Source organism: Gadus morhua, unplaced genomic scaffold (genome assembly GCF_902167405.1).
Source record: "Gadus morhua unplaced genomic scaffold, gadMor3.0, whole genome shotgun sequence".
In the NCBI taxonomy this organism is placed as follows: domain Eukaryota; kingdom Metazoa; phylum Chordata; class Actinopteri; order Gadiformes; family Gadidae; genus Gadus; species Gadus morhua.
This window is the reverse complement of record NW_021963985.1, coordinates 35,811-54,300: the sequence shown is the minus strand read 5'-3', so window position 1 is coordinate 54,300 and position 18,490 is coordinate 35,811. Positions and strand designations below refer to the sequence as shown.

The following is an 18,490-nucleotide window of genomic DNA, read 5'->3' as shown; positions in this document are numbered from 1 at the left end:
AATGTGAAATTATTGAGCAGTAAGGCGATGTAGCTCAGTGGTAGAGGTCACGCAATGCTTAACCTACCAAAGATGTTGCCGAATGCTAATGTTCGAAAACAAGTGAGAGAATTGAAACTGTGTTGTCGTCAACGATACAGGTTAATCAGTGCGTGCGATTTCAAAAGCGCACGCTTTTGTGCGCTTGTGCGCTCAAAAGCTAGTGTGTGCTCAAAAGCTAGTGCCGGTCAACACATTGATATGAGTACGGTACGTTTATGCACTAAGTGTTGACAGCCACAGAAGAGAAAAACATTGTTGCGTCACGACGAAGATTCAGGCCTGCCGACAAGCGTTGGCCAGTTCTGCTATCTGTAAGCAGACCACTTCTCTAAGAAATGTATGATACCGTACTGCCAGTCGATAACCGATTTCACCTCTTGTATCGTTAAGCAAACTTTCATGTATCGGTTGCCACATGTACAATTGAAGTAATCTGTTTTCGGCTCATCTGTAAAGCTTCTCATGTGAGAGTGCTGAGGTCCGATCACTAAGATGTGATCAAAGCAAGCTGTGGTCAAGGGTGTAGGACTATTTCACAATTTGATCACACAGCCTCAAGCGTTGCAGTCTGCTACTGTTCGAACAACTGATAGACTTGAGGTCGATAAGCACCATTGTCCTGGCCAAGCGGTTAAGCTGATGTACTAGAAATCCATTGGATCCCCCGCTCCATGATTGAAATCTGCCACACCAGTTTACCACCTCTGCTTTTAGCAGGCAGGCCAAATATCTTCATCTCTTAGGATGGCCTAGTGCAAGTCAACCTATTGATTGGCTGTATCATTAAGCAAAGCTTCAGGTATTGATAGTAGAGATGTACTGATTAGTACAAAAAGGGGATGTAGCTCAGTGGTAGAGCGCATGCTTCGCATGTATGAGGTCCCGGGTTCAATCCCCGGCATCTCCAAATTGTCGTGAAGGTGACGAGATGATTATGAATGAATCCCTTATATAACAATTTGCATTGAGCCAGGGTTTAGATATTTTATGTAAATATAAAGCAGAGTGGTGCAACGGAAGCGTGCTGGGCCCTTAACCCAGAGGTCGATGAATCGAAACCATCCTCTGCTAGCAGGATTACCTAAAATAGCAATCAATCAATCAATGAAATTAATTGCAATTAAATTTTTAGTCTAGCCTCAATAGATCGAAACCATCCTCTGCTATAATCAGACTGTTTCGAAGTTTCAGTCTTAAAATGAATAGCATTCAGAATCAAGAATCCTGTGCTGCAGTACGGGTGGACTACCCCACACGTATTTCCCACATCAGAAGCTGTGATGGCAATTTAAAGATGTTTACCACAAAAGATAACAATGCGCCTAACAATGCGCAAAGAGCCAGGGTTTAGATGTTGACTCTATATATTGTAATTGTTAAGCAGAGTGGCGCAGCGGAAGCGTGCTGGGCCCATAACCAGAGGTCGATGGATAGAAAACATCCTCTGCTAGCAGGATTACCTAAAATAGCATCAATCAATCAATGAAATGAATAGCAATACATTTTTTAGTCTAGCCTCAATAGATAGCATGCAGTGTTCTACTCACAATATTAGAGATAAATAGCGAGCATTTTAAAACAAATATCTGTTACTAAAATAATTGAGCGTGGGATTGGTAGCGAGACTGGGGTTGATTGAAAAATTAAGAACGAGTATACCTACCGGTATACGCGGAAACATGGTCAAATTATTTGTATTTAGCGCTCGCAGTTGAGAGCATAGACTGTATGAAAGTTAAACTCTAACTCTAGTTGTGAGAAGTTCTTAGAAGTGTCTGGGTGTCAACCTCCTTTCCTGTTTTGCCTAGCGTTCCTGAGCCTTCTACGTGCACCTCTCCAGCATGGACTTCTGGGGTAACCCTCTCATCCTGGATCGTCTAGCGTGCAAAGGACGGTTCCTAGCCTATGAGCATGTCTTGGCAGGCTTTGGCCACTGTCGTTACGACCATACAATTGAAGCCTAGCGTGCTAGCATTGTTCCCCGCGGTAGCAGATGGGCGAATGAATACGTTATTCCAGACTCAGAGTTCCATATTTGAACGTAATGCATTACACTGCTTGGGTGTCAACGTTTGCGTGATCTTTTGAAGAAACGTAGAGTTGCAAAACCTGGGATGGACTAGTGTGGACCGCCGTCATTGCAGCTCTCTGCTGCTCCCTGCTAGCAGCGTCACTACACTGTCCACATGTTTCACAAATGGAGTTTGGCGAGACGTTGTCAGTGTCTGTATGTTGCTTAAATTCTCCGAAACAGTGGGCGCTAAAGATCAGCGCACGGCAGGCCATTGCAGCCAATGAGCTCGAGTTGAAAAAGAATAAAGCTTACAACACCTGGTATTCCCAGGCGGTCACCCATCCAAGTACTAACCAGGCCCGACCCTGCTTAGCTTCCGAGATCAGACGAGATCGGGCGTGCTTTTTTTTCTTTTTTTTTTAAACCTCATTTAATTTCGCACATCGTCCCATGTATACATAATTAACACAAATATATACATGCAACATCAAACATAGAGAAAACAAGGAAGATACTTCACATACATCTTAAACCAAAATAACTACAAATAATACTGAGGTAGCCAGCATGCGTTTGGAAAAAAAACCTCCAATACACTGGCCCCTCACCAAATCAAGGAAATCATGTATTTAAAACACTAATTGACAAGACAGAAATTTGTTAGTCACCCTGCTGTCCTTTTAGCCGGACCTCCAGCACGTAGGTGCCCCCATCGACTCATCCAAATCCAGACAGAGTTACACACACAACATATACAAAGCACCCTAACCCTCTTCCCATACACAATCCAAAATCTAACTTCACATCCACATCATCTCCAATCACAAAAAAGTGCTCCCCTCCACAAACCCTCTAAGCCATTGGTTCTCAAAGTGCGGCCCGCAGGCCAATGGCGGCCCGCGGAATCATTCCTGGCGGCCTAATTATGTAAGTTATAAAAAAAAAATATATATATATTTTTATTATTAAATCAATATTAATTTAAATAAATATAAAGAGAAAATTCGACTCTCTCTAGCTTTCAATTAAATCCTTTTACATTTGTTAGTTTGGTAACACTTATAATAACTACACCCAATTCATAATTTATTAAGCATTTGTTACCTATTAGGTAATGGTTTGTTCACCATTAGTTATTTATTGTTCATACATAACGTATCATTAGTAAAGCATTTCTTCACACAGTTATAAATGGTTTGTTCATAGTAAATAAGCCTTCTAAAAAAACTATTAAATAATGGTTTGTTCACCATTAGTTATTTATTGTTCATACATAACGTATCATTAGTAAAGCATTTGTTAACACAGTTACAAATGGTTTGTTCATAGTAAATAAGCCTTCTAAAAAAACAATGCTTGTAAATACATCAATTATACTTAATTAATGCCAAAACAACCATTTATAAATGAAATGATTTTCCCAATATAAACCAGTTGCAAACTATTACTAAATGCTTTATTCATCATTTGTAAAGCATTGCTCCTATGTTAATTCTCATCAATAAAGCATTTGTACACACACTCATTAATGGCTTGTTCATAGTAAGTAATGCTGTCCAGAATTACGTTAAGTAATTTTACCATTATTATCTAGGTACTTAGGAATGTATAAGGCCGGTTAAAACCTGGAAGTTGATGATTAACAGACTATGTAGACCTACATTTGTTCATGCCTTAAATAAAATGTTATGATTTAGAAATAGGCCTCAACTAATAGCTTGGGTGTTAATACATATGTTACAAATACTTACCAATTAGGTTAACCATGATTAATTCATGAGTTACTACGGATTAGTTGACTACATGGTGTGAGCCCATCTTAAGTGAGCACTTTCTATGCTTTACAAAGCATTTATAAATGAATTGCAAACATAACCTGGACACAAATATGTATTATTCTATTTGGACATGCCTTCAGAACTATGCATACGGATAGTTAGTGTTACTGCATCTTTAACAAGCACTTAACAACACTTCAATTCATGATTAACTCATGAGTTACTACTGATTAGTTGACTATATGGTGTGAGCCCATCTAAAGTGAGGACTTGCTATGCTTTACAAAGCATTTATAAATGAGTGGCAAACATAACCTGGACACAAATATGTATTATTCTATTTGGACATGCCTTCAGAAATATGCCTACGGATAGTTAGTGTTACTGCATCTTTAACAAGCACTTAACACTTCAATTCATGATTAACTCATGAGTTACTACGGATTAGTTGACTACATGGTGTGAGCCCATCTAAAGTGAGGACTTGCTATGCTTTTCAAAGTATTTATAAATGAGTGGCAAAAGCTAGCAGATACCAAAGAGACACAAGTAAAATAAGTATTATTTTAAGAAAAGGGAAACAAATGTCAAAGTGTTGAAAACGTACAAATATTTATTGAAAACTAAATACATTATAATTATTATTTTCAACACAAATTGTGTTTTTAAACAGTGACTAAGATCACACACCCCAGGGGGGGAAAAAGAAACTGAAAATAAGCTATGAACAATGGTATTGAACAAACATTAAAAAAAGGCAAATTACAATAAATAAAAAAATACAATTAATGCAAACTTATGTTGTCATAAAACAAACAACAAAAATATGAACATATGTATGTGCAATTAATTAACACTACCTAGGCCTACTTATATTTTTTTGAGAGGTCATGCATTAGCCGACCAAATGCACCATGGTGGTGCTTTTTCGCCAGCCACTTGTTCCACTCTATGAGGGACAAATGGTCAGAGAGCAGGCTTTCTGACCGATTTCCCCTCAGTCTCCATATCTGCTCCTTGTAAGAGCGCCAGGCCCTCTCCACGTGCTGAGTATGAGCCCCAGTACGCGGATCAACATACCACCAACTGTGATTCACAGTATGATGGTGGTACCCAAGCCCTGAGAGTACACGGTAGGAACGCCATTCATCACTTATAATTGATGTCCCTGGTCTGACATGGTGAACTATTAAAGGCACGAGGTGCCCCCTGGATCTCTTCTCCACAAGGCGCAAAACTGGCCTCCTTGCCTCTCCATTCACGCCAAGCATCCCAAATACCCACTTCCGCCGTCTCCACCCACCAGCCATCCTTCCTCTTCCATACTTATACAGGAAAAAAACAATACAGATATAATCAGTTATATATTTTACTATTATAAAATCATATTACTATAAAAAAATAACTTGATTAACTACTGTTTTTCACAAGTATCAAAATGTTGTAAACTAAAGCTAAAAACATACCTTTCGTTTGTGTCGAAAATGGCTCTCATCAATAGCTACAAACTCCCTTCTCCCACCAATCTGCTGACGTGTCCGCCTCCTCAACCTCTCCATCGCAAACACACATACCTCCCTTATTTTTTTGGCCATTTTGGTCAGAGTGGCTGAACTGGCAGCAATGCTGTCTTCCATCATGTCAATTTGTCTAAGTCTAAGACCCTGTGAAAATCTTCAAAGGTAAATACAAAAAATGTTGTACTGTTAATACATTTAACACAATCAAAGAAACCAGCAAAAAGCAAAACAATACGCTCTATTGTTTTTTCAATAATTAATTCAGCTTGACTCGCTTAAAGTCTTGCTACGCAGTTTCTTAGCTAGAACATTTATTTTGTCACATGCAGCAATCATCTCCTAACGATCCACTAGCTGCCTGTCCGCTGAATATGCTAGCTCTCTGTTTTGTTTGAAACATCAACAGCCGTGACGGCACCCAAAAATACTTCGAGAACCTTCAACATAGAAATGTGGTTAACAGCATATTCAGACAATCGAGCACATATTAACCGAGCACTCTATACTATTCATTTTGATCTTTTATTTATTTTTAAAAAGAAAATGCTTTGCATGTTTCAAGTACTCAAAATATAGGCTCTTTTTCTCGGTGTGTTTTACTTTTCTACACTTCCTCTGCTGAAGTGCATGGTGCTATTTCAAAAGGTCCTTGCTCACTTAACTGCTGAACTTTAAAGGCTCTCTGTCTCTACTACCTAGCAGCCACCATGTCTAGCAACACAACAGTCTTTCAACGCATTATCTGTTTTAGCTTTCAATGACATGTTAAGTCACTTTTGCATTGTCATGCACTGGTAATTCCTTGGAATAACATTTGTAGTTATTTTTGCTAATAGGGTTGTATAAAGGTGGTTATATTATATACCTATTGTTAACCTTACACATAACGCATAACACTAAAAAGTACCAACATAGCCAATAATAACAAGCAATGACAAATATAATGTTAACTTAACAATAGCACAAACATTACAATAATACGAATAATAATGCAATCATAATACATTGAGTGTAGGCTTACACATGTTCAGCTACAAAACAAATAGTAATCAATTAAAATAAAAAGGTAAAACTATAAAAAGTTAATAAAAGTATGGCTCCATAATCGATTACATTAACAGAAAGGCGAGGTGATTTCTTAAACTCAATGTATTGCTTACCTACCTGTACATAAATTGCATCCAATTTTCAGAGAGACCTTTGAATGACTGAACATTGACTTATGCCGCACAGATTTTTGTGTGGGCTTTCTGTAATGTGCAGCCCGTCGACAGATCCTAACAAACAGTAACATACCGTTGTTGTTATTTAGAGAGGTGCATCATACAATTAAAATACAATCAGCACAATTGTACATGTCCCCATATTTTACTATAAAACTACAAAATACATGATAAGGAAAAGCCCACATATCGAGAACTATGAATGGAAATGTCATGCATATTACTGAACAGCGCCAAAAGATGTAGTGGCCATAAATAGGCTAAATTCACGAGAAGAGAGTGTGCACGCTTTAGTTCAAATGTGTGTGGCATACCCCCCATTTTGTTTTTTCTTTGGTCCCTCCTTCATGATTTTGTGGCCTTTTATTTTATTTACTTACGATGCTGTTGCATGTTTTGGCCTATAGATGGCGCTGTTAAACCAGAGTTAATGCAGTTTGCATGACGGTTAGGATGAAAAAGAGCTAACAGAGACGAAGTTGTCGAGTTGTCGAGAGAGAGAAAAGGGAAGCAGTCGTTGCTTATGAAGTGAGCTGAAATATGTGTAAATGTGTAAATAAATGAAGGCAATCTTTCCCAGCACACTGTTTAGCGTTACTTTCTTCAAGTGTGCAACATGTGCACCCCAAGTAGGCTCAGTCTAGTCCCATATGAAGTTGAAGAAATAAATTACTTCGTTTTTTTACAATAAAAACTTGCAGCATATCATGCTATTCAAACTGAATGTATCTCATCTCAGCTATCCATTTCTTACCAAGCATATTGGTCTACACAGTTGCGTCTTCTCTTCAGCTCCATGCCATGATAGCATTTACTGCATTTCATTTTTCTTCTCAAAAGTTTCTTCCTCTGAAACCACTTAATAAGCTTCCAAGCATTTTGTTTAGAGACATCCGGATGTAGAAGGTTTCTCACACTTCTGAATCTTGTCATTGCACTGGTGAATGATGCCGCCAGGATCGTGCTGCCACAGAATCTAACGCCTGCGTTCAGTAGGGATCGCGTCATCAACGTGGGACAAAGAAAGGTTTCGCGCTTATTCTATAGTGATATAGCCACCTGTTCCAGTTGGTGGACAGTAGCAGTAATAATGGCAAACAGAAAACGGATACAGACTAGAGGAAGAAAATATGTAGAGGAGACAGAAGCGGAAGGCAGCAGTGTTGGTGAGTATAAATATGTGTTTTTGTCGTTTTTTTAAACTTACATTGATTGACAATGAGGTAGATTGCTTGCTAGCTTGCTAGCTACTTATACAGTACAGCCACATATAGTAGCTAGCTACACTCAAAAAAAGGTATTTTTGGATTAACTTAAAAAAGTTATGTCAAGTGGTTCCACGCAACTGTGTTAAGTAACAGCTGAGGTTCTTTATTTTTTAATATGTACTAAATGAAATACAATAAATGATACACAAGTGAATGGAGTATATTCAACTTAACTAGATTAGTTCATTTTTAGAGATTATTTTTACATTGAACCTACTTAATACTGTTGTGTATAACTTTAATAAATTCAACATAAGTGAATTGAGTAAATTCAATTAAACAATATTAGTTAATTATTATGGATTATTCTTACATTGAACCTACTAAATAATGTTATGTTCAACTCATTTAAGTTAAGTAGATAAGAAGAACACCATCATGATAAGTTAATTTTAAGTAAGATAGTTGCATGGAACCACACTTGACATAACATTCTTAAATAGAACTCAGTAACTGAGTTGAATTTGTCCTAGTGAAATGCCTGGCTCTGTTAAATAGAAAAATAATGTTAAAATGGGAATCAAACAGTGTCTTATCAAAAAAATGCCTTTATTTAACATCAAATAGCATTTTCTGAAGAGTTATCTAGTCGCATAAATTGCAAGCAACTTCACAGAATGTAGATTAACAGTTGCAATACATAAAACCTCAATTCCCTTGTATAGCCTCCTTGCTCGCACAAAAACTGTCCTTTAAAAGGTATAGTTCGGTATTTTTGAACCTGGGCCATATTTCTGTCATGGGGTGCCTTAATCTACTAATTGGTAACATTTTGGTGAAGATCGGCGTAGTTTTGAAGCTGTTCAGACCATCGAGATCGAGCGTATATCCATATGACGGGAGTGAGCCGGGCACAGACAATACAGCCTCTAAATAAGTCATTAGGTCTTTATTTCACCAATGCTTTAAGATGAATGAAGGAATGAACGCGTGCTACCGCCCCGTTAGCTCAGAGCTGCTTGTTGTTGCCGTTGCCGTCGTTATTGAGGCTTTTCAACACCCGGGTCACCTGGGATGACGTCATCGACGGGGGCGCTGCAGCACAGCTGATCCCAAGTGAACCGGATCAATAATAACAACACGGCAGCTCTGAGCTCACTCTGAGCTAACAGGGCGGTAGCACGCGTTCATTCCTTCATTCATCTTAAAGCACTTATTTAGAGGCTGTATTGTCTTTGCCAGGCTTACTCCCGTCATATGGATATACGCTCAATCTCGATGGTCTGAACAGCGTCAAAACTACGCCGATCTTCACCAAAATGCTACCAGTTAGTAGATTAAGGCACCCCATGACAGAAATAAGGCCCAGGTTCAAAAATACCGAACTATACCTTTAAGTGCAGACGTAAAACATTAAGGGGTTACAAGAATCTCATTATAGTTCTACTGGAATTCAAAGTAATTTGTTTCTTGCCTAAAACATTTTCTCAAAAACAGACAAAGGAGGTAAAGTGCATAGAACAGCTGAAGTGCATATATATATATTGCCATAATGCATTTCTCAGTAGGAATTCAAAGTAGTTTGTTTCTTGCCTAAAACATTTTCTCAAAAACAGACATAGGAGGTAAAGTGCATAGAACAGCTGAAGTGCATATTGCCATAATGCATTTCTCAGAAAATCACTAGCTTCCACTAGTGTTTTCCTCCACTTAAGACATAATTTAAGAACTATCCTAATAATATTACTATAACAGGCAAGTACAGTGAAACCTGACGAGCACAGGTGAGAGACAGTGACAACAGGGACAACATCTGACAAGCAACTTGACAGAGCTTAAGAACAGTCAATAAAACCACTTCTCTCCCTGCATGGTTCAAAGATCCCTCACCTCATTCATGAAGTTTATTCTTCAGTACCTGGACCTTGTTTGAAAGGCGATGGGTATCAATTCCCATCAGGAGTGCAGTGCCTAGTGGGCCATTCTTTGCAGCAGCTTTTAACAAAGGGTTAAAAGAAGATAATGAGTTAGTCAGCTCTTTGATGACCAGCTGGTCTACACAGAGGTTGTGATTTTTGAAGGTATCTAGAATTACTTTTTTTGATACCGGTACAGATGCAGTGCTGATTAAAAAATGCAACTCTGTAAGCAGTTGATCAATTGCTGTGCTTGAAACTTGAAAATAATTTTCCAATTTTAGCAAAAGAGATGCAAATTTCAGCTCTATGGTTTTTGGTAAATCTTCAGGTTCTGTGTCAATTTCGATATCACCATCGGAATCTGCATTGCCATCTTCTGAGATTCTGTCATCTAGTGTGCCATCAGATTGTGCCAAAGATTGAGGTTCACTTGTTTTTACAATGCCCACTTTAAAATCTTTTAATGTATATGGTTTGTGCTTCCTGTTTTTATGTGACTTAAAAGTACCATAAGCATTTGTCTGAAACGAACATCCCTCAAACATACATTGCACCGTTTCGTGACTCTTAAGGTGGTTGTTGATGTGACAAAAATATTCTTGTGCTGAAGCTATGTCACTGCATGTACACAAATGACAATTAAAGATAACCACATTCACAGATTTTTGCACAGTTTGATTAGGATGAAATCTGCTTAAGTGACTATAAAGAGCATTCCATGTTTTGAAAACACAAGGGCAATGAGAATATGCACATGGGTGTCTGTGTCCAAAATGGCCATGAGCTAACCTGCAGTGCTTCAGAAGTAGAAACCGTGATGATGTCACTGTCTTGCACTGTTTGCATTGCCACATGAATGTCTGTGGAGAAAAAAAGAAAGGGAAATGAGTCACTTATACAAAAGGTTTATCCACATGTGTAAAATTGAAACCAAAAAGTGCACAATGTGTGAAAGATTGAGTAACATTTGTTAATATATGGCTGTTGAAAAATTATATTTTTGGCCCGCTGTCCATGCTCAAATTGTTAATACTTTTAACTATTATTATGTGTCAGCAGTCGGAATATCTCTTTTAATATTTATTTATCGTTGCACTTCTTCTCCTGACCACAAATTAACATTGTATTACATTGGGGTAAGGGTGGCGCTGTTCAGCTCCCAGCACTACTTCTACTTCTAACAGCGGTGCTTAACAACCAACGAAAAAGAGTGAGAAGACGCTGTGATGGAGCGCGTTTTCAAAAAACTAATTCATGATTTTTATTAATTCATACTATAAGTGCATATATAAAATATAAAAATGTTAATGTGTTGTGGGCCGGCTGAAATGGTCTCGCGGCCCGGAGGCCGGACGTTCCCCACCCCTGGCATTAAGAGAGGACACAGAAACTCCCGCTCTGTAAAACCGAACCTTCTGATTACTGTGGAGAAACTGTGTTTGTTTCCACTGTTCTTCAAAATAGTCACTTACCGGCTACTGCCCCTGAACGTTCCTCTGATCCAACTGTCGCTCGCTCTGAGTGAGTGATGCTGCTTTCACATCAAAAAGAACCAAGAGCCAGTGCCGGGCTGGTGCTAGGGCCAGTTCCAAACAGGTTCCAGCCTTATCCCACTTAAGAACCAGTTGGTTTCACACCAGCCAGAGCCAGCCATGGAGCCGGCGTGAGCAACGTCATGACGTCACTGCAAACGTCTCCGCTAGTGAGCTTGGACAGAAGCATACGGCCGACATCTTTCTTTATTCTGGGTGGAAATAGTAACATAGTTACGCCATTAAATGCGTTTATGAAAACATTTTTAGCGAGAAATGTGCATTTTACTTTCATAATGTTCGCTCTGTGAATGTGAAGGATGTTTGGTTTGATAGTTATGACGAAGAGGGAACGCTCCGTTCACTTGCATGGACATGGACTCATCTAGCTGCGTTGGCGCGTTGACGCGTTGAAGGTCGATTCAATCCGTGCATGGTTCGTTCTTTGAATATTCCGATTTAAAACAAAATCAGAAAAAACAAAAAAGAACCATACACGGATTCACGTCCATTGTTTACTTCAGGGTTTAAAAAATGCCTGTCTTCGTTGGTCTTCGTGTTTATGAAGGTACGGATAACTCCGCCCCCTGCCCCCGGCGTAAAAGCGGTTCTAGTTCTAGCCCAGCTCAAAAGTGGGGCCAGAGTTGAACCGGTTTTTAGGGGCCGGAGCCGGTTCTTTGGCGGTGTGAAACCAAAGCCCTGGCCCTAGCTCCGAACTGGCCCGGAACCGGCCCCGATTTTGCGGCGGTGTGAAAGGGTGATGAGTGGTGGCAGGGCCACGGGGACGGTGTGTGCGCGTGTATGTGGAGGGGACACGCATTTTCGCCCGCTCCTGGTTCACGTGATGGCAAAAAAAAAAAAACTTGCTTGTGTGTGCACGCCGCTTACGTTAACGTTCATCATTTGCAAACGGATTCTTTCAGTTTAGCGTTCACAAAAATAGGAACGCTTTTAGTGCACAGCACTGCTCATATCACACAACCCAGTGAGACCTGACCGAAATGAACATGGGCTCTGCAAAACACACATGCCTCAACACACATCTCTACTCAGTTAGTAGATTTACTGATATAATCTGAGATGACGATTCTAAAACACTTTGCTGCTTTTAAGAGCTGTGCTGTGTTTTGAGAGCTTTAGCACAATTTATAACTAAAAACAACAAAATTGTAGAGAGCACAATACTTACATTAAGTAGACTTCATGGCCACGTTCCTTCTGCGGCAAGTGAGAAAATGGATGAGCACCACGTGGAGGTACGGCATCAAAAAGTGACAATCTTCATTAAACAAACTATCTAATGCGTTTTATTCAAGAATGTTGTGTTGGCCCAATGAAAAGCTGTTGAGTAAACCTGCCAAAACACATTATTTCGTTCAAAAACCACAACTAACTCAATTAAATTTAGAAACACACACTAGTTAAGTAAATCTGATGAAAGAGGATTATTTTAACTCAACAATAGCAAGATTTCATTTTTTTGAGTGTACTCATATGCGGGGGCACTGAACTGCATAAGCAGTTTAATGATTAAGAAGTGAGAGTTTACTGTAGCCTAACTACCATGGAACGTCAACAAATTAATTCAGCATGTTTCTCCTGATTTCAGCAAACCAAATTAATCTTGTGAACGTATTATAAAGACAGTATAAGATATCCGAATGAAAACCTCTGAATGCAGTCTGTAATGAACTAATTGTATAGTATTTCACACTGCATACCTGAACAATAAGCTATACAGGCGTTAGAAAAGGAAATTGACTGAAATCCATTAATTTCTTTCTGTCAGATGAGGTTACTTTAATAGGCTAACAGTTAATGTTTTATAGGCTACTTTATGAAACCCGTGCTTGAATAGAAGAAACACATTTTACTGAATTCCTGTGATTTGTCCAGTGTCCAGTGATTTGACTTTAATTAGATTTTCTACATTCATTCAATAATGACATTTGTATTTCTTTTAGGTGTGTCAGCAGCCCCCACAGCACAGCTGACACTAAACAATAAAGCACATGAGTTGCAGATGTAAAAAGAAAATGAAAATGGAATGGCAGAATGAGAAAATAGGAGTTGACTAAGGAGAGAGATTTCCTCAAGGAACAACTAGTATCCGGCAAGTCTCCCAACACAATGTTTAGTCAAAGTGTTGGTTTGTTTTTAGTAGGGTAGAAGGAAGGCATTGCGTGTCCTCTTCGCCTCCAGTCCGCCACAGTCATCTGCCGAGTGGTCCAAGAATGTACAGATCCATATTAGCAGATTCGCACATTCCCTTTCCACAGTCCATCAGGTTATTGAACTGCTGTTATTAACACACAACCGCAAACTCATGATGTTAAAGTCTTCGCTTAGTAAGGTTCTGGTTTAAGAGGCAGTCTTTGCTTTCATCGGAAATAGTACTACTATTGCTTGGCAGCAGGCTACATCTATCAATTAATGACAGGAACGTCTGTCTCTCAGTCTGCGTGTGTTTGTGTACCTGTTATTCGCATATCTCCCGAATACAATTACATTAGTATTGTGATTGTTGTTTTAACATTCAAATTAGTATTAAAATTACTTTAAAAGGTAGTGGGGGAAAAAGTGTGACCAATGAACTTGCAGGATCTGGCTGTGCATTGTATGCGTGCCGTGCACATATGTGTTGTTATGTATTATGTGTTGTGACTCTTATGTTTGTATTTTAATCTTTTTAAACAGCTCTTAAAAAAGATGAGCCCAAAGCAACTGCCGGTTCCATCAGTGTCTCTACACTGGACTATCTTCCTCCGAGATGAGTTCAAAGAGTACAGACTCAGAGTCATCCAACAGCTCATCCTCAGAGGACAAAAGAGGAAGAAGAAGGGAAAGGGAGAAAGAAGGCATCCAAGATGGTTAAAATGGAAAAAAAAACAATGCAAAGAGGTTAGGAAATACTAATTTCACCACTTTCCACTCACCTGGGTGATAGATCACTCCTGCTTCGCTGTGTTGTGTTTCTCAGGCTGGCTCTTCCCATATGATGTGACATTGCATGTGTGATTGTTTCTAAGCACTCACACAGTGAATTTTAAAGGAATAGCTTGTGGTCATCTCATATTCTAGATTGAAATCAGATTTAAGTGAGTAGTATATCATGTATGCTCTCTGGACCAATTCCTATCTAATTCAATTCAATCCCCCATCCTGTGTTGTGCTTGTTGTTATTTAATAAATCTATTTGTATTAGGGGTTAGTTTGACAAAAATCTAACGGGTTTTTCCATTGGATTTTGGATTATTGCAGAAAATTAGCATCTTTGAAGCACCCCCTCAAAAACTGAAAATAAATAAATAAATAAAGAAATCCTTGCTCCAAAGAACGAAATGTAAACCCAATGCATTCTGAATGGGAGTGTGTTTTCTCCCATTTTTCCATGCTACACAGAACGAATGTAAACCCTTGCAAATAAAGACTTCATGGTCATAATAATTTAAATATCATTAATCTCCTGAGGGTGGTATTCTAGTTTTTTCACATGGGGCATCATCCAGTCACTTGACCGTCATGGGTTGCTATGGTGGTGGTGGTGTTGTACAGGCTCTGCACTGGTGGTAGCCCCTACGGACGTAGCTGGAGGGTCTATCCAATGAGCTGGAGTGAAGTCGATCTGTTCCAACAGCGATGAGGTCCACGACGGGAGGTCGTCAAGACCCTCAAGATCCTCATCGGTCAGTTCTGGTAGTGGTGCACACTGGGGGTCTCCAGGGACTGTTCGTAATAGAAAAAGAAATCAACATAATCAGTATCACGCCCCCTCCTGGTCATTACACTCTATAGAATATATATATACTTTTTCTATAATTTCCTACCGTGTTGTATGGTCCCATCTGGCTGCACTGAGACGGTCTCTGTAGGCGACGCAGACACATGCACATCCGCCGTCTCGATCACTTGCTGTTTGGACTCAGACCATACACCCCCGTGCTGTGCGATTTTAGGGTTTATGACTGCCTGGAGAACCAGGTTAAAATTCTCTGGAGTTAAAGCACTATGTGCGGTGTCCTTGCGAAACTTTTTATAAGGAATTTGTGGATGATCTGTGGCCAGTGGGGAGCAGGGTAGAGCCGATCCTCGGCCCGGTCTTTTGAGATTTTTCTTTGAAAGGCGGCTTGCACCAGGGGTCCGCTGTTTCACACTATCCACGATAGGCACTATACGTGGTTCAAAAACAAAATACAAAAGTATTTATGGGTTAGGTTTGGTTGTTCTTTTTTTTTTAAATGCAAAATAAATACACTTATACTATTAGCTGGCGTATTAATAACTTACCATAACTACAGCTTGCACCCACATTGGTCCGATCGCCGAGTATCGTTCTTTGATTGTTGAGCCGAATATCATGCGAACCTGTTACACATCAGGAAAATACGATTTAACGGTTGTTCTACATGAATATACTATAACAACTATTAATAATATTGATAGAGAGAGAGAGAGAGAGTGATATGTTACTATATATCATACGCTGCTATAAAAAAAAAAATTGGCCTCACTTTGAGTGAGGCCTACAAAGGTCACACGGGGTCAGGAATGCTTTTTGAGGCTCATTTCTGCCCGATTTTTGACCATGTAGTGCGCCAGAGGACCTTCAGCTAGGATATCTTCGCCACGTTGCGATACGACCACCGCAGAGCTACTTGGCTTCGCTGAAGGTCTACCGGGCCGGGTCTCTGGGAGACTGACGAGGGCCCCACGGGAGGGCCACAGGCCAAATAAAATAATAATAATATTCATTTTCGAGACACTTACTAATTCCATAGAAAGTGTCCCGGAGTGAAGGGGCACCGGCCCGGGACACCTTTGGCCAATCCCGGCAAAGTTCTGTTAAAAGTACCCCCAACTTACTCCAAAAGTACCCCTAAGTGAAGGGGCACCTCAGGCCAAAGTGCCCCCAGAGAACAACTTTGGCTGAAGTACACGAAGTACAAGTACATGTTTGGTCATTAATGGTCTGAGAGGGCCCCTATTGGAAATGACGTTGAGGCAGTCCAAAGACCCAAGAACCCAGTAACCCCGGGTGACGGTTCTTGAATTCAGCAGCGGACACTTTCTTCAGTTTGGGGCAAAGTGCCCTTCATTTTGGGGACCCCAATTCAATTGGGGTAACTTTTCGCACAAAGTGCGAAAAGGGGGGGGGTGGGGGTGCCCACGCAGGGTGGCGAGGAGCCCGACGCGTCTCAGGCGCGCGGCGATGGGGAGGCCTCTGCTTCTCGCGGCGAGTAGGCCGGTCTGTAGGCCTCAGACCAGCCCTCGTTGTGGTGGTGACGGGCAGGCCCGTAAGGAGACCAGTCCCTACCGGGCTTCGCGTGTTGCTCCCATCGCCTGGGAGACGGATGGCGTGGAGCCCAGAGGCGTTCATGTCTGTTGTCAAAATGACAGAAGCGGGCCTCCGGGGCAGGTGCAGCCCACGCGGAGGGGTTCATCAGCGGTGGGGGGTAGTGGGGGTCCCGAGGAGTCCGTGTTCGACGTCCCCGTTGGACCAGGGTCCACTCACCGTTGGTTAGGGGATCATTGGGATGCATGGTTCTCTTCGAGCAGTGCAGGAACTCGAACGATAACGGAATGAAGCTAAGCTAAACTGTAAGGTAATAAGACAAGTGCGATCCAGCCAATATCCGTATTTATTTTTGGGAAATTAGGCTGCTGTATGCTAGTACGACGTTTCGTCAAATAATTGACTTCATCAGGTACAAATTTAGTAGCAATAGAAACAGACCCTATGACAGAGAATCCACGCAAGCCGAGGTAACAGAGCACAAATGAGACAGCACAAAAACAAGGAGGATAAACAGCTTTGAGATTTGAATTGGGCCAATAGGGAGGTAATGTAATTGTCAAATAATGCAACAATGTAGCATAATTTTGTCACCAGCAGGTGGAGTGAGGAGGACCATGGTGCCTGCACCTTCCGGAGCCGCCAGCAGTGGTCGCTGATTGTCCCTAAACCGGGTGGTGTTGGACTGACAGCTCGCGACAGAATTTAATAAAAACATAATCAAATGACCCCGTTGCATTAAATTATTGCAGTGGAGGACAAAAAACAAATAACAGAAAAGAATAAAAACATAAAAGATCGAACGTGCCCCGAATAATAAATGTGTAATAATGTGACCGTAAATACGGTTAAAAAATTAGAAGCATCCTTATTTGCATTATATATACATTTTAAATTACATATATACAATAGGGAAGAGGAAGCAGCAGGTGAGTATGGGATGGGAGATGAATGAGAGGGGACGATAAAAAACGATAAAAAACGAATAAAATAAATTAAATTGAGGGCCTATATAAGGGGGAAGTCGCAGGAAGGGTCAATGGGGAGCCGGGAGGGTAAATGAATAAATTGGTGAAAGTAGGGGGGCCGATCGTAAGGTCGAATTAAACCGCAAAAAAACATAGCGTGTAAACAATGTTATTTTTGTACGTTGTACTACCATCAAACATCCAGGAGATGGAGCATGGAGAACCGTGGTGTTATAATGAATTTGGGTCACCAACAGGGGGTGCTAAGTGACTCCAAACCATATTAATGTTGGAGATCCAAGATGGCGGCCTCCGTGGGCAGAATCGTAAACAAAACATTAAATAAGAGCGGTATTAGGGGTCACAAAAATCCAAATGTGTGACGATAAATAGTAAAAGTAGAACACGAAACGAACCAGCGGAGAACAAAACACATAAAGCTACAAATTGAGCCGAAAAACTTAAAAGAGTTCGGACCAAAATGGCCGCAGAGTGTTTTCGTTCCCCGTGGTCAGCAGGTGTCGCCAAATAGACCAAAACCATGCGTTCCTATTAAAACAGTGGGTCAAATCAATGTACTGTCGAGGTTTGAAGAGTACATTAAAGCACTTTTAAGGAATGATGTGGTAACGTGATCGCTTGAATAAATAAGAATGGCAGGGAAGGGGGGGGCACAGGACATCCATAGAATAATTACAACAGGGTGCATTTGGAAACCATATTAAAAGTAATATGTTTGTAAATAGGAATGTATGAAAATAAAAAATAAGGGGGCGAAGGGGGGCTGGGGCAGGGGGGCAGAATGAGGGAGAGGGTTAGGGTCAGGACAGTCAGCAATTAACGACGCCACGGTGGCGGCGCTGGCCCGGGCCATCAACAGGCCGGCTCCCCAGGGGTCCCCGACCCACCCCAACGTTCAAACCAAGGGGTTGCATGGTCCCCAGCCTGTCAATCCAAATCCTCTCCGACCTGCGCCGTTGGGCGGCAGACCAG

The 18,490-nt window shown here is 40.7% G+C and overlaps 1 non-coding gene across 1 annotated transcript; it reads left to right on the top strand.

Moving 5' to 3' along the window:
• The first annotated feature begins 877 nt into the window (after positions 1-877).
• On the top strand, positions 878-949 carry trnaa-cgc (transfer RNA alanine (anticodon CGC)). Its single transcript has one exon. It is a non-coding gene; the product is annotated as a tRNA-Ala (tRNA).
• The last annotated feature ends 17,541 nt before the right edge of the window (positions 950-18,490 follow it).